This window comes from Coregonus clupeaformis, chromosome 9, assembly GCF_020615455.1.
Source record: "Coregonus clupeaformis isolate EN_2021a chromosome 9, ASM2061545v1, whole genome shotgun sequence".
In the NCBI taxonomy this organism is placed as follows: domain Eukaryota; kingdom Metazoa; phylum Chordata; class Actinopteri; order Salmoniformes; family Salmonidae; genus Coregonus; species Coregonus clupeaformis.
In genome coordinates this window covers 49667209-49693973 of record NC_059200.1, presented here as the reverse complement: position 1 = coordinate 49693973, position 26765 = coordinate 49667209, and the positions used below count along the sequence as shown (strand labels likewise).

Sequence of the window (26765 nt, the reverse complement as noted above, 5' to 3'; positions counted from 1 at the left end):
TGTGTAAAACCACAATGAGGACATCGACCTATCAAGTATGTTTTCATAAATCATTAGGTACACTGTAAGAAAAAACTGGTGGTTAACGACAAGGCATTAGTTCATGTTCACATTTACAACATAACCTGCATGGGCATTTCATCACTAAGACCTTTTGGGAATAATAATAATCCAAAAACATTATTTTTTGCTCAGATTTTTATTTATATCACCTCCCCTGTCTGATATCTTGACCTTCTCTATGCCACAAAATCTAAAGATAGAAATGTAATGTTTTTGGTCATTAAAATGGTACTGTGACTGAATAATCCCTGTCGTTTCTTCTGATTGAATTGTTATGTTCACAAATTCTTTGTTTGAGAGAACATGAGGTTTTACCTACATAACACAACCCACATGGACATTTAATTATGTAGATAACATGGTGGGAGGAGCATGTAACAATGTCATTTATTTGGAACCGTGCATAAAAATCACCTGTCACTAGGAGCGCCGCCTCTGAATGTGCATTTTCTTGTTTGCTCACGGCCCTATACAGCTCCCTGCATCCCACAGCTGGTTGGTCTATGAAGCATGTCAGGGTCCGTCCTGGTCGGTCCCTGGATGGGAGACAAGATGTAGCTGGAAGTGGTGGAAAAATTAACACATTATTTTTTTTAATGTGTTTTTTTTGTAAGGGACATCTAACTCTTAAAGCAATGGACAGGTTTATGTAATGAAAGGAGCTTAGAGGTCATTGTTCATTATGGTCTGTCACTGCCGAGTAGTTCACTGCTTTTACAAGGTGGCTGGAAAACACAGTCCATACAAAGAGGGAGGGAGAAAACTTCAACTGATAAATGGAACTCTCACAGAGTAAGAGCTTATTCCCCCAGTCTCTGCTCTTGGTACACAATCTTCACAATAGAAAGTGATATTCATCACAAATGGTACACCCACACAGAAGTATGGTATAGAATGGGTTTTGGTGAGAATATATTGGACATTTTCTTTGGCTAGATTGAATAATAAGCCTTTAACCCATTGTGACCTGGATTACCTATAGACTGAGGCTAGAATAGCTGTTTACTCCTCTTCTTTAACTGCCAGGATAGAGTGGTTCTCATACAAATACCTAGATCAATAATCCCAGGGACACAGTAGGTGGCTGCGTCCCTAATGGCACCCTATTAGTGACTATATACAGGATGTAGGATCTTAATTTGAGCCAGATTGCTGAAGCAGGAAAATAATCCTGCAGCAACAGCAAATGTGAATTATTATTTGGATTATAATTAATGGACAATTGTGTAGGGGTTGATAAATTTTTCGTAAAGGAAAATCAAGTCTGAAATTTCAAAGTGGAAATGACAACCTCAGAAGCCTTTTTCAACTTCAAATACACTACAAGTTTTACCTTTCCTGCATTGCAGGACAGTTCTCCTGAAACAGGGTGATCAAATTAAGGTCCTACATCTGTAGGGAATAGGGTGCCCTTTGGGGCTCAGCCATTGTCTGTCAACACAGGAAGTAAGTCATGAAACGAGGAGGCAGGATAATTCTCCCTCCAGCTTGACTGACCCAAGGAGTCATGGTCCTACTTTAGGGGTCAATCCTGAGCTCACAATCAAGTCCTGCACTAATCATGCTGTCAGCTCTCATTGGCATGCCAGTGGTCTCACATGTTGGATTATCTACCATGATGGTGCACCCTGCTCTCTGCCCCCATGACACCCCGTCTATCACATTGAGGGTGAGAAGGTGGAACACTGAGCTGTTGGTTATAAAGTCTCTTCTCACAGCTGCCTGGTGAGAGAGACTACAGCTTATCCACATCCTGCCATCACACACAGCCCATTAGATGCTGCTCCCCCATCAGTGTTTGAAGTGGAACACTTCACTTCTTATCCAGGACCTCTCCTGTCACCTGCTGTTTTTCTTCTCTATGCCAAGCTTCCTTGAACCCTCAGGGCTTGTGTCCGTTTAGAGAGCAACATTTGCCACTGTTATTATGTATAATGTATTATTCATAGCTGTGCTTGCTTTGCTCCTTGGCAGTATTTGAGAGCCGTTTGCTCCCAGGCAGGTATTATTAATGTGGGTGAGGCATTAGAATTAATCTCTCATTACATGGCTGGCCTTATCCATGCAAATGTGGAGTCTTTGACATCACTTCAAGTGAAATAGCCAACACAACCTAAGATGTGCCCATCTCTTTGCAGAAACCGTCTCTGCTTTCAGTGTGTCAAGTCAGGAGGGCAGCAAGAGTTGCTTAGAGTTGCTTCCTGCTTCTTGAAATGAGAAATTTAAAAAAAGGAATACGTAAGGTATCAGTGGATGATGGATCATTTAAGTAGTTTATGATAGGGCAGAGTTGGGTGAGTTGGGCTAAAGAGTTAGTTGAGCCACCCATTGTTTCTATGAAACCAAAGACAAAATGTATAATGTGACCAAATATTTAGGAAGAGGTCATGGAGTCTGTGAAGGAAGAAACCACATGAAAAAGTGGTAAGCAAGTTAGGTACAAAAATTTGATTTTCACAAAGTCAAATTAATTTATTGTGTTAAAGGTTTCATGATGCTTGTATCTAAACCAAAGTAGATAGTTTTAAGATAGTTTTGTACATCAGCTGGGGTCTCTATAAGCTACAATACGAGGTCCTAAACCTAGCATGAAAGTGCTATCTTTGTAGCTGTGTGGGCTAATATATTCAAAATGTTTGCCTTGGGGTTGGTTGAGCCAATGGCCACCATAACCCATACAAATAATGATTACACACTGTCAGTTTTAAGCATAGTATTTTTGCAATGTGTCATGCATATGAACTCAAGGGAATTTCGTCTTTTTTTCACTCAACTTTAAACCTAAATCCAATGACATGGTGACTTTTTTGATTAATTTCATGTTGAATTCAGGTTAGTTGACAACTCAACTTGTGGAGGCTCCTCAGAGGACATCGAAACAACATCCCTGTCCCAGACAACTGATAAAGAAATGGAAGGGTACATGATATTGAACAGAGAGATCTATATCTGAATGTAGGCACATATTTAAGATATACAATATACCACACCCCCATTCCATGAATTAAACTTTGACCTACCAGCACCATCACAGGACACCATCACCCACTTACCCCAACACTATGCTCAACATACAAAGGGTAAGTAGTGCCAAGAGACCACTTTTTCTTGGGACAAGGTATGTTTTCAAAACTGTTACGTTTACATGAATTGATTATTTCCAGGGATACACAACATCCTGAAATAATATGTAGATATATCTGTTAGAAATAATACTATTTCTCCCTTGACGTAGTGACCCTGAATGTAAAACATGGCTCAACATACCCCTTTCTCCCTTACGGATGAATTGCCAGGGAAAACTATTTTGTCCCCTTTACCACACAAACTGCATGTCTTAATAATGATATGCTTTTTAAGTATGAGTGAGTCCTGCAGGGTATTAAAATAACAGTAGCTAGATCAGCAAAGAATCTTACATCTTAACTTTCTAATAGCATTACTGGCCAAGAGAAGAACAGAGGATATTAGACCCACCCACAACTGTAATATTAAAATCATTAAAATCATGATCGTTTTCAAAAACATTAAGAGGAAAGGCCATCATGGCTCTACATTATTTTATGCAGTGATCACTTTATAGTCATCCTTCAAGAAAGGGATAATTTCTGAGAGCACCAAAGCCTCTTAAAAACCACTGCTTCTTAAGTTTCCCACAAATGCTTAGACAGGCAGGCAGAGAGTAAATGGAATGGATCTGGTTTATACAGATCAGGACTCCTGGCTCAGGAGGCAGGGGGAGACTCCTCGCTCAATCCATTATTAAATTGCAAACATGTAAGGCAAAAAATCTTCCAACACGTTTTACCAAACTCAAAAATCACGAAAAATAACAGAAACATGAACTATCACACTATCGCCAAAAGTGACACGTGAGTGTGACAGGCTTGTGATGCTGAAAGGACAGCAACCATAATACCAGAGCACTCCTAGTTGGTGACTTTTTGTAATACACATAGGGCTGATAGATAGACTGCATGATGTTAAAGAATAAGCAGTCCATTCCCTCAGACATAATAAGCCAGTAGGTCCCAATCGTAAGAATAAAAAACAGAACCACTAGGCTAAGCATTTCCCAATCGAAATGTACAACTATTACTTCACATTCCAAACATCTTTGTCACATTCAGAACACAAAGTAACCAGTGATCTAAAGTTTAAATAAAACAATGTTTCACACACATAAAATATCTTCAAAGAGATAGCTAACAACAGCAAGTGAGCTTCAATAAAAAAAACAGTTCCACTCACCAGATGATGATCATTTGAAATGAAACTTCTTGTTGAAAGTGAATCTTGAAAAGGGCGAAGCTAACAAATTAGCAACAACATCCTCTTCGATAACAAATGCTGCAGCCACTGCACAGTAGCCTACAACAAAAGCTAGCTAGCTAGTGCTTGGAAAAACTACTGCTTGCTATTGCTCAGTGACCTGTCAGCCTTTGAGAAGGCAGAAGTTTCCATACTTTTTGTAAAAATGTTCCCACCCATTACAAGTCAAAACGTGATTTTGCCCTAATACAGTTGAATGGCAGATGCCTTCTATTTAGCTTCTGAAGGCCTAGCCAATGGCTGACTTAGCTAGTTAGATTTATCTATCCAGACCACCAAAGAAAAATCCTGATTGAATATTTTTGTCTCTTCAGTGTTAACCCTTTCCTTTCCAACAAAAACTGAAAAGATTAAATCTGAATTTCATTGAAAATAATCACATAATTAGAATATTATTGAAATATTATTGAAAAGAAATTCAAACGAAATGTATATTTTAAAACTACAACAATTATTTTATTAATCGTTAGGCCTTCTCTGAAGGTGTAGAAGGCCCACACGGTTCCCCACTGAATTGATTCCAGCCTGCCTACCTGCCCGCTCCTGACTGGCAGTTGCAACGATAGCTGCAGACAGAGCATTTAATTGATCTCCTCAGTCATAGGAGGGAGAGTAGCTTGTAGTTCCTAATGAACCTCAGGTTCACAATCTGGGGCAGTCAGCCTACAGCAAATCTGCTGTGAGAGTCTGAGACAGAGAGCTCAGGCAGGTAATCAAATTAAACCCTATCAATTTGAGTGAGGTAATGAAACTTTGAAATGGTTATGAAAACACACACACTTGACATTAACCTTCTGCTAGTGCCTTCCTTCCACTCCACACGTGGCTACGCCCCCATGATGACTAGACAGAAAGAGTGCTTCTCCCTTTCCCAAGCAGACATGGCGGCGGGATATCCGCGGGCGCCCCTTTTTGCCTCTGCCAAGGTGAGTGTTGTTGTAATTAAGTCGATACTAAGGCACCGTCTGTTTAGATTTTTAACTTTGTTATCTTTTATTGTGGCATGAATAATTGCTGTGACTGATATGGAGCAAGCTGGGAAATGAACAAGGGACCCAATTCTGCTCAACTTTTGCCTGCTGGGTTCTGTAACAGCATACCATTACTTGTGCTCTGCCTCGGCCACTGCATGGGGTCCGGGGAGGACTAGTGAAATATTTACAGGAAACCTCCCTTACTAGTTACTACACCCCCCAGCCCCCCCACTCAGGTAGCCCCCAACTTCCTCCCCTATCAGACTGCTGCTTGGCTGGGCCGGTAGCGCCCCCTCGTCTCACCTACTTGGAGCTGTCATCCCCATCATACATCTACTGTACATGCTTTGACTTTGTGAGCCAAGGTTATGTTGTCATACGACAAGGACATTGAACCAACAGTCCAAGAATGCATGTACAACATGTCACCATTGACCAATATCTCAAAGGTTATAAATAAGCATAATTTAATGTATGGAGCTATACAAGGATGTGAGACAAATAGCTGTAGTCATTCTTTACCCGTCCTAATCACTGTTCAGCTCAATATCATTAAGCAATGTGTAGAAAAAGTGCCTCCCATTTCTCCTATGCTACTTTGTGATTAAAGATGCAACAGTCTATAGGGTAGCCTGCGGTGGCACTAGCACATGCCAGTCAGTCTGTGTTACATCACTCAGTTCCAATGTGTATGTTATGCTCACTTACGTTCATGTAAGTATTCTTGCAATGAAACAAAAATAGTGTTAGGAATAATGACATATATGGCATAAAGAATGACATTGTAGAAGTGTAATGTAGAACACTTCATACTGATGGGTCCAACAGCTTGGAAAATTAGGTTTTATGTTGGCCTGTGATCAGTGACGTAACATACTGTAGTTAACAGCCGGGTCGCCAAACATATAGCTGCGGGTGAAGTAATTTAAGGAATGCTCGGGAGCTGTAGCCTCAACAGACACGTTATCCAGATGGAGAGACAGGAACTCCAGCGACTTCACACATTCATGTTTCCATGGAGACTATCGGCTTTATTTGAACAAACCTAACGCAATGGTAAATTTAAGCACTGGCGGTAGCGCTAAAGGTTTGGGGGTGTGTCAGAAATATTGTTGATATTTTCACAACCATAATTATGGGCGCAGTTCCTGGCGTGAAAAGGTTGGGTTTTGATGAATAAACAAGTTGTGGGTTTGTCTAGGCTTGGCCCCTCACTGGCCAATCAGAACATGCTCCATGGCTAAATATGTGGTTGCTTCAAGTTGTGTATTTATGGTCTTTTATGTATTGGTTCCCTGTAGCTCAGTTGGTAGAGCATGGCACTTGCAACGCCAGGGTTGTGGGTTCGTTTCCCACGGGGGGCCAGTATGAAAATGTATGCACTCACTAACTGTAAGTTGCTCTGGATAAGAGCGTCTGCTAAATTACTAAAATGTAAAAAAATGTATTGCATTGTCATCAACTCCAATTCTAATGTAAGTCTGTTATAGCCTGCCCCATATTTGCAAAATATGTTGAACATGTTTGCAGTCCACATTGCTTCAATGTGGAAATACTATACATTGTTAAACATAGGATATAGGGCTAGGTCTACTATAAATTGCAGTCTGTGGACAAACGCAGTCAATAAGCAATATAAAATTCACTAGGTTATTGATAAGGCCCAAAAAGACGTATAATTCAAATCAAATTCTAATAAAAACGAAACAACTTGTTTGAAGTAGGCTATGTCTAAATACAGTTACAGGTACCATAATTGCTCCCTGTGGGTGTATAATACAGACAAGGCAACTTAGACTGTAGAGGGTTTTACACACATCCACATGCAGCTGGATAAAGAGATCACATTCACACTTCTCTAGAAGTTGCATTGCATGCACGCCAAGAACGTTCTCACGAGCCAAACCCTTTATCGACAGTCTTGACTACTTCGTGATTGCATTTGCCTGGACAAAAAAATATATAGCCTTCATTGAGAGGAGGGGAGGCTATGCGTGGTTTGAAATAAAATAAAATGAAATGTGAAAAAACATTCGCTTTTTATGTTTCTAAATATGAAGTATACAGGCACCAAAAGCACATTACTCTTGTTCCATGCGCATATGGGCAGTGTGTGTCACGCCTGGATAGGCTGCGTTCCCACTGTCAATATTAATGCCATAACCAACCACGTTACTGCTTAAACCAGCTTTTGGTTGGTCTTAAATATCCCTACCAGCACTGCCTGAGATTAGCACTTTGGATCACGTTTTTAAGGACACCCCTCAAATATTTCCACTCCTCCCATCTGAGCGCAAGCGAGCTGATATAAGACAGGTAAATGACCAAACCTTGCGCAACCATTTGAAAATAGAAGAGCCTGGCTTTAACAGGTTGACATTGCCCACGAACGTGCGTTTGACACGAGCGCCACCTAGCGCCAGCCGAAAATAGAGCCATTCGTCTACCACATCTCCTCCTCCTTCTACCTTTATTTTCAAAGTCAGACTGCTGGAGAACAATTTCCAACTCATAAATGAGACAAAATGGACAGCTGAGTCTTGGATGAGTCAGACAGAGCCGTGACTTGATGTGGCCATAAAAAGAGCCTTTCTGACACCTCCCGCACCAAATCACTCCTCCCTCCACCAAGGTCATCGCAACTAAACAGTCTGATGGAAAATAGGCCCTTTGTCAAAGCCTGTTTGAGAGCCAGCCTTCTCTAAGGAGTATAGACTCAAGAGACATCTTAAGAGTTCCGACCCAACTTTTTTTATTTTTATATTTACTTTTGTTGTACAGAAAGGTTCACCTATGACCGCCAAGCACTTCACAAAATAAAAAGCCATATCTCAGACTGCCCATCTTAATCTTTTCTTTTTATTGGCCAGTCTGAGATATGGCTTTTTCTTTGCAAATCTGCATAGAAGGTCAGCAACCCGGAGTCGCCTCTTCACTGTTGACATTTAGACTGGTGTTTTGTGGGTACTATTTAATGAAGCTGCCAGTTGAGGACCTGTGAGACGTTTCTCAAACTAGACACTCTAATGTCTTGCTCAGTTGTGCACCAGGGCCTCCCACTCCTCTTTCTATTCTGGTTAGAGCCAGTTTGCGCTGTTTTGTGAAGGGAGTAGTACACAGCGTTGTACGAGATCTTCAGTTTCTTGGCAATTTCTTGCATGGAATAGCCTTCATTTCTCAGAACAAGAATGGACTGACTAGTTTCAAAAGAAAGTTATTTGTTTCTGGCCAATTTGATCCTGTAGCCCCGTGTAGCTCAGTTGGTAGAGCATGGTGTTTGCAACGCCAGGGTTGTGGGTTCGAATCCCACGGGGGGCCAGTATGAAAATGTATGCACTCACTAACTGTAAGTCGCTCTGGATAAGAGCTTCTGCTAAATGACTCAAATGTAATTGAACCCACAATTGCTCCAGATGCTCAACTAGTCTCATGGTAAATTGCAGACCCTTTTACCTTCAGAGATATTACATCTATTACATCTATTTTCATCACTTCTATCTACATCCCACCACAAGCCAACACCACCAGGCTAAACAAACATGAAACAGGACACCCAGAACCGCATATCCATAGCTGAAGATTTTAACTTGGGAAATGTTAAAAAGTTTTACCCAAGTTTTACCAACACATCTCCTGTGCCACAAGAGGCGCTAAAACTATGGACCATTTTTATTCTACCCACAGAAACGCATACAAGGCCCTCCCTCGCCCTCCTTTCGGCAAATCAGAATATGACTCTATCCTCCTGCTTCCTGTTTACAAACTAAAGTTTAAACAGGAAGTACCAGTGACGGAAGTGGTCTGACGAAGCGGACACTAGGCTATAGGACTGTTTCGCTAGTACAAACTGGAATATGTTCCGGGACTCATCCGATGACATCGAGGAGTTTGCTACAGTAACCGTAAGTACGTACCCAAACCAAAAGCCATGGATTACAGGGGGCATCCACGTAAAAGGAACGGGATATGGACATGAACACGTACAATAAATCTTGCCACGACCTCCAATGAGCCATCAAACATGCAAAAGGACAATATTGTCACGCCCTGATCTGTTTCACCTGTCTTGTGCTTGTCTCCACCCCCCACCAGGTGTCTCCCATTTGTCCCCATTATTCCCCATGTATTTATTCCAGTGTTTTCTATTTGTCTGTTGCCAGTTCGTCTTGTCCCGTCAAGTCCTACCAGTGTGTTCCCATGTTTCCTTTGCTCTAGTTTTTGACTTTCCTATTCTTCCCAGTTCTGACCTTTCTGCCTGTCCTGAACCTGATCCTGCCTGCCGTCCTGTACCTGCCTGACTCTGATTTGGATTACGACTCTTTGCCTGCCTTGACCTACCGATTGCCTGCCCCTTGTACTACAATAAATTCTGAGACTTATACTATCTGCCTCCTGTGTCTGCATCTGGGTCTTAGCCTGAGCCATGATAGTACGAACTGGCCATGACTGACCCAGCAGACTCGGACCAGCTCCACGATGCCGTCTCCTCCCACGGAGCCACCATTGGAAGACACAAGGAGTTACTTCACAACCTTATGTAAGGATTCCAGACTTTGGCGGAACACCATGACTGTGCTTTTCATACAGTGCTGAAGAAAGTCCACGGATTGTCTGTTAGGCAGCCAGCAACTACCGTTATTCCATTGACTCTCAGCAACCCCGCCACCAGCGGCACTTCTTCCCAGCCTTCCCCGGTGTCTCGAGAACCTCGCTTACCTCCTCCGGAGCGCTACGCTGGAGATTCTGGAACCTGCCTGGCTTTTCTCTTCCAGTTCTCCCTCATCTTCGAGCTGCAGCTTTCTTCATTCCCCTCGGACCGCTCGAAGATAGCGTACCTCATAACGCTGATGTCCGGGAGGGCACTCGCCTGGGCTACGGCGGTGTGAGAGCAGTCCACCGTTTGCCTCAGTCTGGAGGAGTTTGTGACGGCGGTACGAAAAGTGTTAGATTCTCCATTGTCTGGGAGAGAGGCTGCTCGTCAGCTGCTCCAAATACGTCAAGACCCCCGTAGTGTGGCAGACTATGCAGTAGATTTTCGCTCGTTGGCGGCTGAGAGTGCCTGGAACCCGAAAGCCTTGTTCGACATGTTTCCTCACGGATTATCGGAGGTGATTAAAGACGAGCTCGCAGCCCGGGAGCTGCCCGTGGACCTCGAATCCCTCATAGCCTTGACCATCCGGATCGATGGACGGCTACGGGAATGTAGGAGGGAGAGGGAGTCTGTTCCCTGTCGCCCTCGCTCGTCCTCGATTTCCACCTCACCTCCGAGGAATCCCGGAAATCCCCGAAGTCTACACTTCTGAGTGAATCCGATGTCACCCGAGTTCTCTCAGAAATCACAGAGGGTTGCCGACTCGCCTCCTCCGGAGCCTATGCATCTTGGCAGAGCTAGATTGTCTCCTGCCGAATGGTTACACAGACTGAACACCAAGAGCTGTCTGTATTGTGGGACAACAGGTCATTACATTTCTACCTGTCCTGTTAAAAGACTCGGTTCATCAGGAGGTATAAGTACACTGGTGGGCATTACGGAGAATGTCCAGTCACCCCTTACTCGTACCCCTCTCCATGCCATCCTGCTGTGGGGTGACCGGTCCAAATCTCTCCGGGTAGTCGTTGACTCTGGGGCCGACGAGAGTTTTATGGACGCTACCCTGGTGTCTGAGTTGGGAATCCCCAATCAAACCCTCTCCATTCCCATGGACGTCAGAGCGCTGGATGGGCGTTCTGTTGGCAGAGTCACCCACAACACGGTTCCTATCAACCTGCGAGTGTCAGGCAACCACAGCGAGTCGATCCAGTTTCTACTTATCGAATCCCCTCAGGTACCCGTTGTGTTGGGGTTTTCATGGCTCCGGAGACACAATCCCCTTGTGGACTGGATTGTGGGTTTGAGACAGCCTACAGGGAGTGTGGTGCCAGGAAAATAACCTCTCACTTAACGTCAACAAAACAAAGGAGATGATCGTGGACTTCAGGAAACAGTAGACGGTGCACCCCCTATCCACATCGACAGGACCGCAGTGGAGAAGGTGGAAAGCTTCAAGTTCCTTGGCGTACACATCACTGACAATCTGAAATAGACCACCCACAGAGACAGTGTGGTGAAGAATGCGCAACAGAGCCTCTTCAACCTCAGCAGGCTAAAGACATTTGGCTTGGCACCTTAAACACTCACAAACTTTTACAGATGCACAATTGAGAGCATCCTGTCGGGATGTATCACCGCCTGGTACGGCAACTGAACCGCGCGCAACCGCAAGGCTCTCCAGAGGGTGGTGCGGTCTGCACATCGCATTACCGGGGGCAAACTACCTGCCCTCCAGGACACCTATAGCACCCAATGTCACAGGAAGGCCAAAAAGATAATCAAGGACATCAACCACCCGAGCCACTGCCTGTTCACCCCGTTATCATCCAGAAGGCGAGGTCATTACAGGTGCATCAAAGCCTGGACTGAGAGACTGAAAAACAGCTTCTATCTAAAGACCATCAGACTGTTAAACAGCCATCACTAGCACATTAGAGGCTGCTGCCTATAAACATAGACTAGAAATCACTGGCCACTTTAATAAATGGAACACTAGCCACTTTAATAATGTTTACATATCTTGCATTACTCTCATATGTATATACTGTATTCTATACTATTCAACTGTATCTTAGTCCATGCAGCTCTGACATCGCTTGTCCATATATGTATATATTCTTAATTCATTCCTTACTTAGATGTTGTGAAATTGTTAGATATTACTTGTTAGATATTACTGCACTGTCAGAGATAGAAGCACAAGCATTTCGCTACACCCGCAATAAAATCTGCTAAACACGTGTATGTGACCAATAACAAAATTAAACGGGCCTATTTATATAATGAATATGAATTCAGGGGACATAAATTATTAACTATTAAAGCATTAGACATATCACTAAAAACTTCAGTAATACAAAAGTTATACTTAAATCCGAACTGGTTCTCTAGCAAATAGAAAGATTTTCTCACCCCATGTTCAAGAATGGCCTTTTTCCCTTTATTCAGATTACAACCTCTCACTGTCTGCTCTACCCAAAATTACTACCAAATAATTACAGCTTTTAGATTCCGTCTCTCACAGTTGAAGTGCACCTATGATAAAAATTACAGACCTCTACATGCTTTGTAAGTAGGAAAACCTCCAAAATCGGCAGTGTATCAAATACTTGTTCTCCCCACTGTAGTTGCAAAATTGTTGGGAAGAAATTTTTGACGTACCGATTCCATGGCATAGTGTTTATGAACTGATACGCTAAAACGACGCTGGATTCAAAACTTAGAATTTTTAAATGTAAATTATTATACAAAATTCTTGCTACCTATAGAATGTTATTTATATGGGGGATAGAATCTTCCCAGCTCTCCAGATTTTGCTGCAAAGAGACAAAATCATTAGATCATTTGTTTTGGTACTGTCCATTTGTGGCTTGTTTTTGGTCACAGGTACAGGAATGGCTGAAGGATTGCAATATTTACCTGGAGCTAACCCTGCAGATAGCTCTACTGGGTGATCTGAAAAGTCATAGTCAATCGATCAATAATATAATAATTCTTTTAGCAAAAATGTTTATTATCAATTTATAATCTGTAGAAACAATGAGAATAGAAAGGTTCAGAACTTTTGTGAAACATCACAGTACAGTTGAACAAGATATGGCAAATAGAAATCCTATATGGATGGTGTAAAGAGACAGATGGGAGGTGTTAAATGGAGCTGAAGGATGGGACTAATAACAACTAACAACAACTAATAACAGCAAGATAACTAATGTAGGGCATGCTGTGTCCATAATAAGTGTATATAGGTTATAGGTTGAGAGCTTTTGTGAAGGAGCACAGTTGGAGAGATATGGCATATAGAAGCAAACCGGATGGACATCATGAAAATGATCGTAGAGGTTGATGGTAGAGGAAGTTCAGGAGTGAAAACAAACAAAATAGAATTATTGTAAAATTGACTGTGTCCATAAAATGTCAAATGTATATAGTATGTATGAGCTGGAAGTAGAGGCCTAAACGTTGTTGTTCACTAGTTTACTCCAATTAGGGAAGGGGTGGTGGGGTTGGAAAGTAATAAAGGGAAATATATTTTTTGAAAGGACATGTATATACGTGTATGTGTATGTATTTATATGTACAGTGGGGTGAAAAAGTATTTAGTCAACAACCAATTGTGAAAGTTCTCCCACTTAAAAAGATGAGAGAGGCCTGTAATTTTCATCATAGGTACACGTCAACTATGACAGACAAAATTAGATTTTTTTTCTCCAGAAAATCACATTGTAGGATTTTTTATGAATTTATTTGCAAATTATGGTGGAAAATAGGTATTTGGTCACCTACAAACAAGCAATATTTCTGGCTCTCACAGACCTGTAACTTCTTCTTTAAGAGGCTCCTCTGTCCTCCACTCATTACCTGTATTAATGGCACCTGTTTGAACTTGTTATCAGTATAAAAGACACCTGTCCACAACCTCAAACAGTCACACTCCAAACTCCACTATGGCCAAGACCAAAGAGCTGTCAAAGGACACCAGAAACAAAATTGTAGACCTGCACCAGGCTGGGAAGACTGAATCTGCAATAGGTAAGCAGCTTGGTTTGAAGAAATCAACTGTGGGAGCAATTATTAGGAAATGGAAGACATACAAGACCACTGATAATCTCCCTCGATCTGGGGCTCCACGCAAGATCTCACCCCGTGGGTTCAAAATGATCACAAGAACGGTGAGCAAAAATCCCAGAACCACACGGGGGGACCTAGTGAATGACCTGCAGAGAGCTGGGACCAAAGTAACAAAGCCTACCATCAGTAACACACTACGCCGCCAGGGACTCAAATCCTGCAGTGCCAGAAGTGTCCCCCTGCTTAAGCCAGTACATGTCCAGGCCCGTCTGAAGTTTGCTAGAGTGCATTTGGATGATCCAGAAGAGGATTGGGAGAATGTCATATGGTCAGATGAAACCAAAATAGAACTTTTTGGTAAAAACTCAACTCGTCGTGTTTGGAGGACAAAGAATGCTGAGTTGCATCCAAAGAACACCATACCTACTGTGAAGCATGGGGGTGGAAACATCATGCTTTGGGGCTGTTTTTCTGCAAAGGGACCAGGACGACTGATCCGTGTAAAGGAAAGAATGAATGGGGCCATGTATTGTGAGATTTTGAGTGAAAACCTCCTTCCATCAGCAAGGGCATTGAAGATGAAACGTGGCTGGGTCTTTCAGCATGACAATGATCCCAAACACACCGCCCGGGCAATGAAGGAGTGGCTTCGTAAGAAGCATTTCAAGGTCCTGGAGTGGCCTAGCCAGTCTCCAGATCTCAACCCCATAGAAAATCTTTGGAGGGGAGTTGAAAGTCTGTGTTGCCCAGCGACAGCCCCAAAACATCACTGCTCTAGAGGAGATCTGCATGGAGGAATGGGCCAAAATACCAGCAACAGTGTGTGAAAACCTTGTGAAGACTTACAGAAAACGTTTGACCTGTTTCATTGCCAACAAAGGGTATATAACAAAGTATTGAGAAACTTTTGTTATTGACCAAATACTTATTTTCCACCATAATTTGCAAATAAATTCATAAAAAATCCTACAATGTGATTTTCTGGATTTTTTTTCCTCATTTTGTCTGTCATAGTTGACGTGTACCTATGATGAAAATTACAGGCCTCTCTCATCTTTTTAAGTGGGAGAACTTGCACAATTGGTGGCTGACTAAAAACTTTTTTTCCCCACTGTATGTATGTGTATGTATGTATGTCTATGTATATGTACATATATTTGCGAGAAAAAAAAACATGGGGGATTGGAAGTGATGCAGACAATGACATTGATGGAAGTTACAATCTATCTGCAATATTAAAGCTGATCTACCCACCCCCAGAAATAATAATAATAATAATAATAATAACATTTGATTTGATTTTAATTTGATCAAAAGTTGGAGCCCGTTCTGCCATGCTCATTGCCTGAAGTCGGCGCAACCTGCCCCGAGACGTCTTCTTGTGGGGTTGGGTAAAGCCTCGGACCTCTCCGCCGTTCTCGCGGGATACCAGGACCTCTGGGAGGTTTTCAGCAAGGCCCATGCCACCTCGCTTCCTCCGCATCGGCCCTATGACTGCGCCATCGACCTTCTTCCGAGTACTACACCACCTCGGGGGGCTTTATACCTCAGGCACCGATTCATGACCGCCCCCATCCTAATCCATCCGGATCCGTCCCGGCAGTTCATGGTGAGGTCGACGCCTCGGATGTCAGAGTGGAGTCTGTCCTGTCCCAGCGTTCGGCCCAAGACCAAAAGCTGCATCCCTGCGCTTTCCTCTCCCGTCGTCTCAACATCACTGAAAGGAATTACGACGTGGGTAACCGAGAACTACTCACGGTGAAGATGGCGTTGGAGGAGTGGAGGCACTGGATAGAGGGGGCAGAACACACTTTCATATTGTGGATGGATCACAAGAACCTGGAATATCTCCGCACCGCCAAGCGCCTCAACTCCAGGTAAGCTTGATGGGCCCTGCAATTCACTCGGTTCAACTTTACCATTTCCTTCCACCCAGGGTCCAAGAATGTGAAGCCGGATGCGCTTTCACCCCTCTATAGCCCCGCTGCTACACTATCAGACCCCGAGACCATCCTCCCTACCTCTTGTCTCGCGGCTGCACTCATCTGGAGTATAGAGAACCAGGTCTGTGAGCCGCAGCGTTCCCAGCCGGACCCCGGGTGTTTGTCCCGGACTCTGCCCGTTCTCCGGTTATGGAATGGGCTCATTCCGCCCAACTGGACTGCCATCCTGGCTCCCGTCAGACCCTGGCCTTTGTATGACAACGTTTTTGGTGGCCCACCTTGGTTCCTGACGTATCCGCATTCGTTGCCGCCTGCACCGTGTGTGCTCAGAACAAAACTCTGTGGCAAGCTCCGGCTGGCCTCCTTCAACCTCTTCCCATTCCTCATTGCCTCTGGTCCCATATATCCCTGGACTTCGTCACGGGTCTCCCTCCTTCAGATGGAACACCACTTCCTTACGGTGGTGGATAGGTTTTCCAAAGCCACCCATTTCATTCCCCTTCCCAAGTTACCCTCAGAAAAGGAAACGGCTCAGCTCATGGTGCAGCATGTCTTCCGGATCCATGGACGTCCAGTGGACATGGTCTCCGATCGCGGTCCTCAGTTCTCGTCCCGGTTCTGGAAGGCGTCCTGCACCCTCATTGGGGTATTGGCCAGCCTGTCCTCCGGTTTCACACCCAATCTAACAGCCAGTGGGAGCAAGACAATCAGGACCTGGAGACGACTCTTCGTTGCCTCATCTCCGCCACCCAACCACCTGGAGCCAGCAACTTGTGTGGGTGGAATACGCCCACAACACCCTTTCCTGCTCGGCCACTGGTCTCTCACCGTTCGAGTGTTCCATGGGTTGTCAGCCCCCGCTCTTCCCTGAGCAAGAGGAAGAAGTCAGCATACCTTCTGCCCAGATGTTCATCCGTCGCTGTCGCCGTACCTGGAAGAGAGCTCGGGTCGCTCTTCTCAAGACCACTTCCAGGGATCGACGACAGGCAGACCGCCACCGGAACCCTCTCCCCGCTACCGTCTTGGGCAGAGGGTATGGCTGTCCACTCGGGATCTGCCCCTCCCGGTGGAGTCCCGCAAACTTTCCCCTCGTTTTATTGGCCCTTTTCCCATCTCTAAGGTTCTTAGCCCCTCTGCTGTGTCTCCTGTTGCACCACACCCTCCATAAACAGTTGAAGTCGGAAGTTTACATACACATAGGTTGGAGTCATTAAAACTTGTTTTTCAACCACTCCACAAATTTCTTGTTAACAAACTATAGTTTTGGCAAGTCGGTTAGGACATCTACTTTCTGCATGACACAAGTAATTTAACCAACAATTGTTTACAGACAGATTTTTTCACTTATAATTCACTCTATCATAATTCCAATTGGTCAGAAGTTTACATACACTAAGTTGACTGTGCCTTTAAACAGCTTGGATAATTCCAGAAAATGATGTCATGGCTGTAGAAGCTTCTGATAGGCTAATTGACATCATTTGAGTCAATTAGAGGTGTACCTGTGGAGGTATTTCAAGGCCTACCTTCAAACCCAGTGCCTCTTTGCTTGACATCATGGGGAATCAAAAGAAATCAGCCAAGACCTCAGAAAAAAAATTGTAGACCTCCACAAGTCTGGTTCATCCTTGGGAGCAATTTCCAAACACCTGAAGGTACCACGTTCATCTGTACAAACAATAGCACGCAAGTATAAACACCATGGGACCATGCAGCCGTCATACCGCTCAGGAAGGAGACACCTTCTGTTTCCTAGAGATGAACGTACTTTGGTGCGAAAAGTGCAAATCAATGCCAGAACAACAGCAAAGGACCTTATGAATATGCTAGAGCAAACAGGTACAAAAGGTCTGATTAAACAAAAATTTGGCCATAATGACCATCGTTATGTTTGCATGAAAAGGGGGGTTCTTGCAAGCCGAAGAACACCATCCCAACCGTGAAGCACGGGGGTGGCAGCATCATGCTGTGGGGGAGCTTTGCTGCAGGAGGCACTGGTGCACTTCACAAAATAGATGGCAAATTATGTGGAACGCAACTTCTCAAGACATCAGTCAGAAAGTTAAAGCTTGGTCGCAAATGCGTCTTCCAAATGGACAATGACCCCAAGCATACTTCCAAAGTTTTGGCAAAATGGCTTAAGGACAACAAAGTAAAGGTATTGGAGTGGCCATCACAAATCCCTGACCTTAATCCTATTGAAAATGTGTGAGCAGAACTGAAAAAGCGCGTGCGAGCAAGGAGGCCTATAAACCTGACTCAGTTACACCAGCTCTGTCAGGAGGAATGGGCCAAAATTCACCCAACTTATTGTGGGAAGCTTGTGGAAGGCTACCCGAAATGTTTGACCCAAGTTAAACAATTTAAAGGCAATGCTACCAAATACTAATTGAGTGTTAGGGTTTAATTTAATAAATAAAAGCTGAAAGAAATCATTCTCTCTACTATTATTCTGACATTTCACATTCTTAAAATAAAGTGGTGATCTTAACTGACGTAAGACAGGGAATTTTTACTAGGATTAAATGTCAGGAATTGTGAAAAACTGAGTTTAAATGTATTTGGCTAAGGTATATGTTACCTTCCGACTTCAACTGTACATCCCACATTCCATGTGTCTAGAATTAAACCCCTGTCTCTCAGCCCTTTGTCACATGCACTGAATACAACAGGTGTAAACCTCACAGTGAAATGCTTACTTACAAGCCCTTAACCAACAATGCAATTTTAAGAAAGAATACCAAAAAAATACCAAAAAAACATTAACTAAAGAAATTATAAGAAATAAAAGTAACAAATAATTAAAGAGCAGCAGTTTAATAACTATAGCGAGGCTATATACAGGGGGTACCGGTACCGAGTAAATGTGCGGGGGCACCGGTTAGTCGAGGTAATTGCGGTAATATGTACATGTACATGTTTCCTGTGCTGTAGTCTTTGCTTTTCCTAGTCTTCCCAGTTCTGACCTTTCTGCCTGTCCTGACCCTGATCCTGCCTGCCGCCCTGTACCTGCCTGACACTGATTTGCATTACGACTCTTTGCCTGCCTTGACCTACCGATTGTCTGTGTCCTGTATCTGCCTGACTCTGATTTGGATTATGACTCTTTGCCTGCCTTGACCTACCGATTGCCTGCCCCTTGAACTATAATAAACTCTGAGACTCGTACTATCTGTGTCTGCATCTGGGGCTTAGCCTGAACCGTGATACATTTAGGATTAAGATGGAATCCTACTACAAGGTCTCCGACCCTCGTCGAATGTGGCAGGGCTTGCAGACTATTACGGATTACAAAGGGAGAACAAGCCATGAGTTGCCCAGTGACAAAGACCTCCCTAACAAACTGAATGTCTTCTATGCTCACTTCGAGGTAAACAACAATGAGCCATTCTGTTCTGGACGACTGTGTGATCTCGCTCTCCATGGCTGATGTGAGTAAGACCTTCAAACGGGTTAACACTCGCAAGGCCGCTGGGCTAGACGGAATACCAGGGTGCGTCCTCAGAGCATGCACAGACCAGCTGGCAAGTGTCTTCACAGACATTTTCAACCTCTCCTATTCCCAGTCTGTAATCCCAACATATTTCAAGCTGACCACCATTGTTCCTGTTCCCAACGTGCCTAAATAACTATCGCCCCGTAGCACTCACATCTGTAATTATTAAGTGCTTTGAAAGGCCGGTCATGGCACACATCAACACTATCGTCCCAGACACCCTGGACCCACTCCAATTCGCATAACGCCCCAACAGATTCACAGATGACGCAATCTCAATTGCACTTCACACTGCTCTCTCCCACCTGGACAAGAGGAACACCTATGTATGTGAGAATGTTCTTTATTGACTACAGCTCTGCGTTCAACACCATAGTCCCCTCCAAGTTCATCAACAAGCTTAGGACCCTGGGACCTCCTGGACTTCCAGACGGGCCGCCCCCAGGTGGTGAGGGTAGGCAACAACACCTTCGCAATGCTGACCCTCAACATGGCTCCCCCCCTCCTCTCTCCCCCCCTGGGAGTGTGTGTGCTTAGTCCCTTCCTGTACTCCCTGTTCACCCACAACTACGTGGCCACGCACGACTCCAAAACCATCATCAAGTTTGCTGACAACACAATGGTGGTAGGCCTGATCAGCGACATCGATGAGACAGCCTGCAGGGAGGAGGTCAGAGACCTGGCAGTGCAGTGCCAGGACAACAACCTCTACCTCAATGTGAGCAAGACCAAGGAGCTGACCGTGGATTACAGGAAACAGGGGGCACACCCCCAACCACATCAACAGGGCTGTAGTGGAGCGGGTCGAGAGCTTCAAGTTCCTCTGTGTCCACTTCACCAAGGACTTAACTTGGTCCACACCCACACAGTGGTGAAAAGGGCACAACTGCGCCTCTTCTCCCTCAGGAGGCTGAAGAGATTTTGCATGGGCCTCAGATCCTCAAAATGTTATAGAGTTGCACCATCGAGAGTATCTTGACTGGCTGCATCACCGCCTGGTACAGCAAATGCACCGCCCTCGACCGCAAAGCTCAAAGCTCTACAGCTCTTATTACCAATAAAAACAGAAATACCTTATTTACATAAGTATTCAGACCCTTTGCTATGTTTCCATTAATCATCCTTGAGATGTTTCTACAACTTGATTGATGTCCACCTGTGGTAAATTCAATTGATTAGACATGATTTGGAAAGGCACACACCTGTCTATATAAGGTCCCACAGCTGACAGTGCGTGTCAGAGCAGAATTCAAGCTGTGAGGTCGAAGGAATTGTCCGTAGAGCTCAGAGACAGGATTGTGTCAAGGCACAGATCTGGGGAAGGGTAGCAAAAACATTATGCAGCATTGAAGGTCCCCAAGAACACAGTAGCTTCCATCATTCTTAAATGGAAGAAGTGTGGAACCATCAAGACTCTTCCTAGACCTGGCCGCCTGGCCAAACTGACCAATCTGGGCAGCAGTGCCTTGGTCAGGGAGGTGACCAAGAACCCGATGGTCACTCTGACAGAGCTCCAGACCTCCTCTGTGGAGATGGGAGAACCTTCCAGAAGGACAACCGTCTCTGCAGCACTCCACCAATCAGGCCTTTATGGTAGAGTGGCCAGACGGAAGCCACTCCTCAGTAAAAGGCACATGACAGCCCACTTGGACTTTGCCAAAAGGCACCTAAAGGACTCTCAGACCATGAGAAATAAGATTCTCTGGTCTGATGAAACCAAGATTGAACTGCGTCACGTCTGGAGGAAACAAGGCACCGCTCACCACCTGGCCAATACCATCCATTTTCAGCGGCAGCGACTGGGATCGAGGGAAAGATGAATGGAGCAAAGTAGAGAGCGATCCTTGATGAAAACCTGCTCCAGAGCGCTCAGGACCTCAGACTGGGGTCCTGAGCGCTCACCTTCCAACAGGACAACGACCCTAAGCACACAGCCAAGACAAAACAGGAGTCGCTTTGGGACAAGTCTCTGAATGTCCTTGAGTGGCCCAGCCAGAGCCCGGACTTGAACCTGATCGAACATCTCTGGAGAGACCTGAAAATAGTTGTGCAGTGACGCTCTCCATCCAACCTGACAGAGATTGAGAGGATCTACAGAGAAGAATGGGAGAAACTCCCCATATACAGGTGTGCCAAGCTTGTAGCGTCATACCCAAGAAGACTCGAGGCTGTAATCGCTGCCAAAGGTGCTTCAACAAAGTACTGAGTAAAGGGTCTGAATACTTATGTAAATGTGATATTGAAAAACCTGTTTTTGCTTCGTCATTATGGGGTATTGTGTGTTGAGGGGGAATAAAACAATGTAATCCATTTTAGAATAAGTCTGTAACGTAACAAAATGTGGAAAAATTGAAGGGGTCTGAATTCTTTCCGAATGTTCTGTAGCTTCACATTCCTCGTATGTTAATTTTCTTATTTTTACTCTGCATCATTGGGAAAGGGCTTGTAAGTAAGCATTTCACCTTATTAGTAGGATGTATTGTATTCTTCATCAAGTTGTTTGTTGTTGAAATATCAATGCACTCTGAGAGAGCATTGGGAGCTGCCAAAGTTACAAAAGAAAATGGGAAATGCTTAAAAAGTCAAAAGGACTTAAAAATAACAACGTCAGGAAACATCAACATCAACTTGACAACCTAGCAACCTCAAAGTAACCTGTACATTGCAGAGAGGCCTTTAGGGGGGAAACAGACACAGAAAAGTGAGAAATGCTAGTTTGAATATTTTGACTTCTCTCTGATGCTGAAAAAAAAAAATGCTTTGAGGACAGCACTGGGTGCTGTGTCATCAACAGAGCATGCACGTGCACAGATAGGGGTCTACCTGTGCCTGAGCACCTGCCCCTTTGCCCCCCCACTAGCCAAGTGCCCTTTTGGGTGTGGTATAATTATTATATATTTTGTTTATTCTGAACCCACTGCCCCAAAGTCATCGTGATGTCGCCAAGTACACCACCCCACCCCTACCCCTACCCCTACCCCGTCCCCGTCCATTGGTCTGCCCTGTATGGAGCTCATATGCAACCAGTTGTGCCTTTTTTCCAGTCTTCCTTGTACAGAGACTGTGCACGCGCTGTACCCGGCATCCAAACATGCATGGTTTGAAATGTGGTCACCGGTCCGGTGTGTGTAGCAAGCTACCTAGTTTAAATATCAACAGTACTGCCACAGCCGCATAACATTTGATTAATAAAAGTTGATTTACATCATAATCAATATTAGGTCTGGTTGGCTGAAAGCCTATGTGCAGCAACATTTCATCATGTATTTCCTTATAGAATCAGAACTGTGGGAAGGGTGCTGGAGTTGGTGCAGCACCCCTGATAAATGTAAATACATTTGCCAAAGTTATAGAATTACTGCTGTCTGTTCAGAAAGATATGAAATAATTCAGAATAGCCTACTAGACCATGAGAAGGCCTGTAATTTAGCCACAGAGGATCAATAGCTTATCAATAATATGGCATAGCCTACAGTTGGGAATGTGCAGCAAATCTGTCAGGCCTTTCGCAATATGTCAAATACAATCGTGGGAAAACACGTTGGAAAGCAAATGGCTCCTGCTGAAAACTGAAGACTCTAATCTGTCTAATATTTCATACATTTCCAAATAGGCCTATTGAGCGAACATTGTTTTACAAAGTAAAACAACACAGAGGCAGGCTTTTGGCATGAGCGCATCGCGGCCATTGCCGGCGAGTGAGTTGTGTCATTGGGTGAGTCAGTGAAACTGGAAAGCTTTTTTAGGATGATAATTTACTCCTCAAATTGTACAATATGTATGTTCCCACACATCTAGGTGTAGGCTATTGATGGATTCAAGACAAGGTTGTTTTTAAAAATCTCAGATTCTCAGTTTGTCAGTGTGAAAGTAGCCTGCCATTTCGATCATTTGTGCGGTATTAAAAAGGATTCTGCCAAAGTCTCCAGTCATGTAAAATGACATAGAATTGCATTAAATGCATTTATAAAAGGCAAAGAAAAATACAGACCCTAGACTACTAAAGAAAGTCCCCATGTGTACAACTGCTGTAAGCGCCTCTACTCTACTGCTCTATGCCACTACGCAACTGCTATGATATGCATGCAATGCGTTATTATAAAGGTAACAAAGAATATCATGCTAACTAACAGATTTACATCAAATTATCAACATCAATGATCAGCTGATAGCCTACCCTCTTTCCCCGATGTCAATCATATCTTTAGGAGGCATTGTAACTATTTTGCTTACAATTTGTGATGAGTGAGTGTGTTTTTGCTTAAATAAATAGGCCTATGCTAAAAAATCTTACAAGATTAGCTACAGAGACAGTTAGTATGTTATGAATTTCGAGATATGAATTATGAAAGTAAAAAGAATCAAGGGTGGTGGGGGGGTGCCCTTTTTTCATTTTGAGCACCTGCCCCCTGAAAGGTTTTGCACGGCCCTGCAACAGAGGGAAACAGATTAATCTTGGGCACATGCTATGCCCCTGGACTGATCATGTGCAGTGTCCAATGTTTCAGAATGATCAAGATGACTCTTTACCTTAGGTATCCTGCCCCGGTCATCACACTGTCGATATTGGGACCCTTGGGCAATAAATAAAGCGAGGAACAGCATCATTAAATACCATTCAGTGACACTAATCAGGCATTCTCTCTTTGATCCTCAGAGTGTCCCCTAAGCCTCGCTTGTCCTGCCTGCAAACAGAATACAAAATTCAGTGGTCAGCAGGAAATAAATGGATGAGGGCAAAACTTTTGGCTAACCCCAAGTGCCATTGTTTCCTGCTAAAGGGCACAACTCTTATCTCGACCTGCTCAGTATTCTGACTAGCACCTCACTCGTGAAACAACCTGTTCTATTGATGGTCGTTGCTCTCCATTTGGCCCAAGCTGCTGAGCTGTGTATCCTGTGGTGAGCCTACTGTTCACTATCTGCAGTTTGGAAGACTACATTCCCCTATTGACCTCAGAAACCCCTCACATTAGGGGGAGGTACTGCACTCTGCTGACTTCTTCCTCTCTTATTTAACCAATCCAAAAGGCCTGGAGAGGCCATATCTCTGGCACGTAGCAGTTTGTGCTGGGAGCCCTGTCAAACTCTGTTCCCTGGCCCACTGGTGTCCATTATTTTATATGGAACCCTCTGGCTTCATGCAGATGTAGGATCTTAATTTGATCACTCTTTAGTTGCTGAGAATGCACAACTATGTTTTTCCATATCTCTAAGGTCTCCCATATATGAAATGGATGGTTGTGTAAAAATATATTACTGCAAAAGTGGTTAAATTGATAGATATTGTGATACACCCTCTTAACTCAGTCCAGAATAATGCCTGGCTTGAGGGGGGGTGGGCCACATAAGCTCATGTAACCCAACATTGCAAGCGCTGATATTGCTAAAATGTGGAACACAAGTAGTCGATTGTATACCCTACATTCAGAAATAAACAACATTAGGATATCTTAAAGCATTCACGAAATATAGACCTGTAAACACACAGATACAATAGATGGAAATATCAACTATGAATATTTAAGATTAACGTAAACTTAACTTTTTGGTAGCTGTTCAATAGACAACTTTCCAAGTCAAATTTGCTTTTATTCAGTGCTGTATGGTCCTGCCTATTAAAAATGCGTACAGTAACACGTTTTTTGATATTGTGGCTATTGTAATTGGCTCTAAGGAAAACAAAAATGTTGGGGGTCCAAGGTTCCTTAAAGAATGTTGTATCTTTGGCTTCTAGTCTTGCAATTAAGTCAAAGAGAGAGATGGCGGACTGAAGATGGCGGTGCAGAATGCCTCATGAGAAATCGCAATATTCAATATTGTCACGCCCTGGCCGTGAGAGGCCTGTTGTCTTTAGTTGGTTTGGTCAAGGTGTGAGTTTCTATGTTATATATTCTATGTTTACGTTCTAGTTAGTCTATTTCTATGTTTAAGTTCTAGGTTGTGTGTCTATGTTTGGCCGGGTGTGATTCCCAATCAGAGACAGCTGTCGCTCGTTGTCTCTGATTGGGGTTCATACTTAAGTAGCCTGTTTGCCTACCTTAGTTGTGGGATCTTGTTTTGAGTTAGGCTTGTATGTGTATAGCCTGAGGACTTCACGTTATGTTGTTTCTTGTTTTGTTTATTGAGTTTAATAAACATGTACGCTTTTCATGCTGCACCTTGGTCTGACCCGTCTCTCAACGTTCGTGACAAATATCTTTAAAACTGACTAAATAGTAGTACTACATTGATCTATTTACTCGTGGGCAATAACATTCAAGCTGGATAGTAACCCCAAAAAACGTATAAGGCTAGAGAAGTTTATTGATAAATATTATGAACGCATTCAAGGCCAAAACATGTCGGAGAGGAAGCAGGGAAAAAATGGTGAACCAAACTCAGAAATTCCTTGACAGACACCGATTATTTATGCTTTTCACCACCTGGTACGGTGAGACTGGAAACTGACCGGCTAAAGTCAATAAATGATAAATTGGGCGTACCTGAACTTGTCAGTAAAGAAATAAAGGAGATGAAGGTGAGCCTCGAGATGACTGACGAAAAAGCTGCGACAATGTGGAAAGAAACAAACAAGCTAAAAGGTACAGTTAATACTATTGAAACGGACGTTAAAGAACATAAAAAGGAGAACATGTTTCTGAGAGAAGCCTTACATGGAATACTGACTAGATCAATGCGAGAAAATCTGGTACTTACTGGTATTAAAGAAAATGAGGGTGAAAATCCTGAAAGTGTGGTGAAAAAATGACTTCTTAAAGCGTTTCAGATCCCAGGCGATATTGTGGACAAAATCAAACGTGTACACCATTTCGGACAGAGAGGACAGTGATACGAGTGCACAATCGTTGCAAAATTTGCATTCTTTAAAGATAAATAATGGTTAAAAGCCTGGGCATAAGACTCACTGGCACGAAAATAGGAATTAATAATCAGATCCCAAAGGATAATGCAGAACGGTGCAAAGTTTTGTACCCACTCTTCAAGGTGAATAGAATTAAAGGGAAAGGTGTAGCTCTCGTAGTCCATAAACTGTACATTGATAATCAACTGTTCCGAGACACCAAGTCTACTCCATGGCTGTTCTAAATAATACAAAGTTCCCATAGAGGAGTCAGATAATGGAACACTAAATACCATCCATTGTAGTGATTTGTAAAAAAAGAAAGAAAAGGAAAACAATACAATACAACATTTGATAAAGAAATAAACTACAAATACACTATACCATTCATATAATTAGTATTCAACTTTCTATTCATAGTATTTATAAATAGATAAAAGACAGCATTAGA

General features: G+C 43.5%; 1 long non-coding RNA gene across 1 annotated transcript; it reads right to left on the bottom strand.

Moving 5' to 3' along the window:
- Positions 1-26448, bottom strand: LOC121574442. The gene is made up of 3 exons (XR_006002199.1): positions 26170-26448; positions 24001-24155; positions 1-599 (listed from the first exon to the last, which is right to left on the bottom strand). It is a non-coding gene; the product is annotated as an uncharacterized LOC121574442 (long non-coding RNA).
- Between the last annotated feature and the right edge of the window lie 317 nt (positions 26449-26765).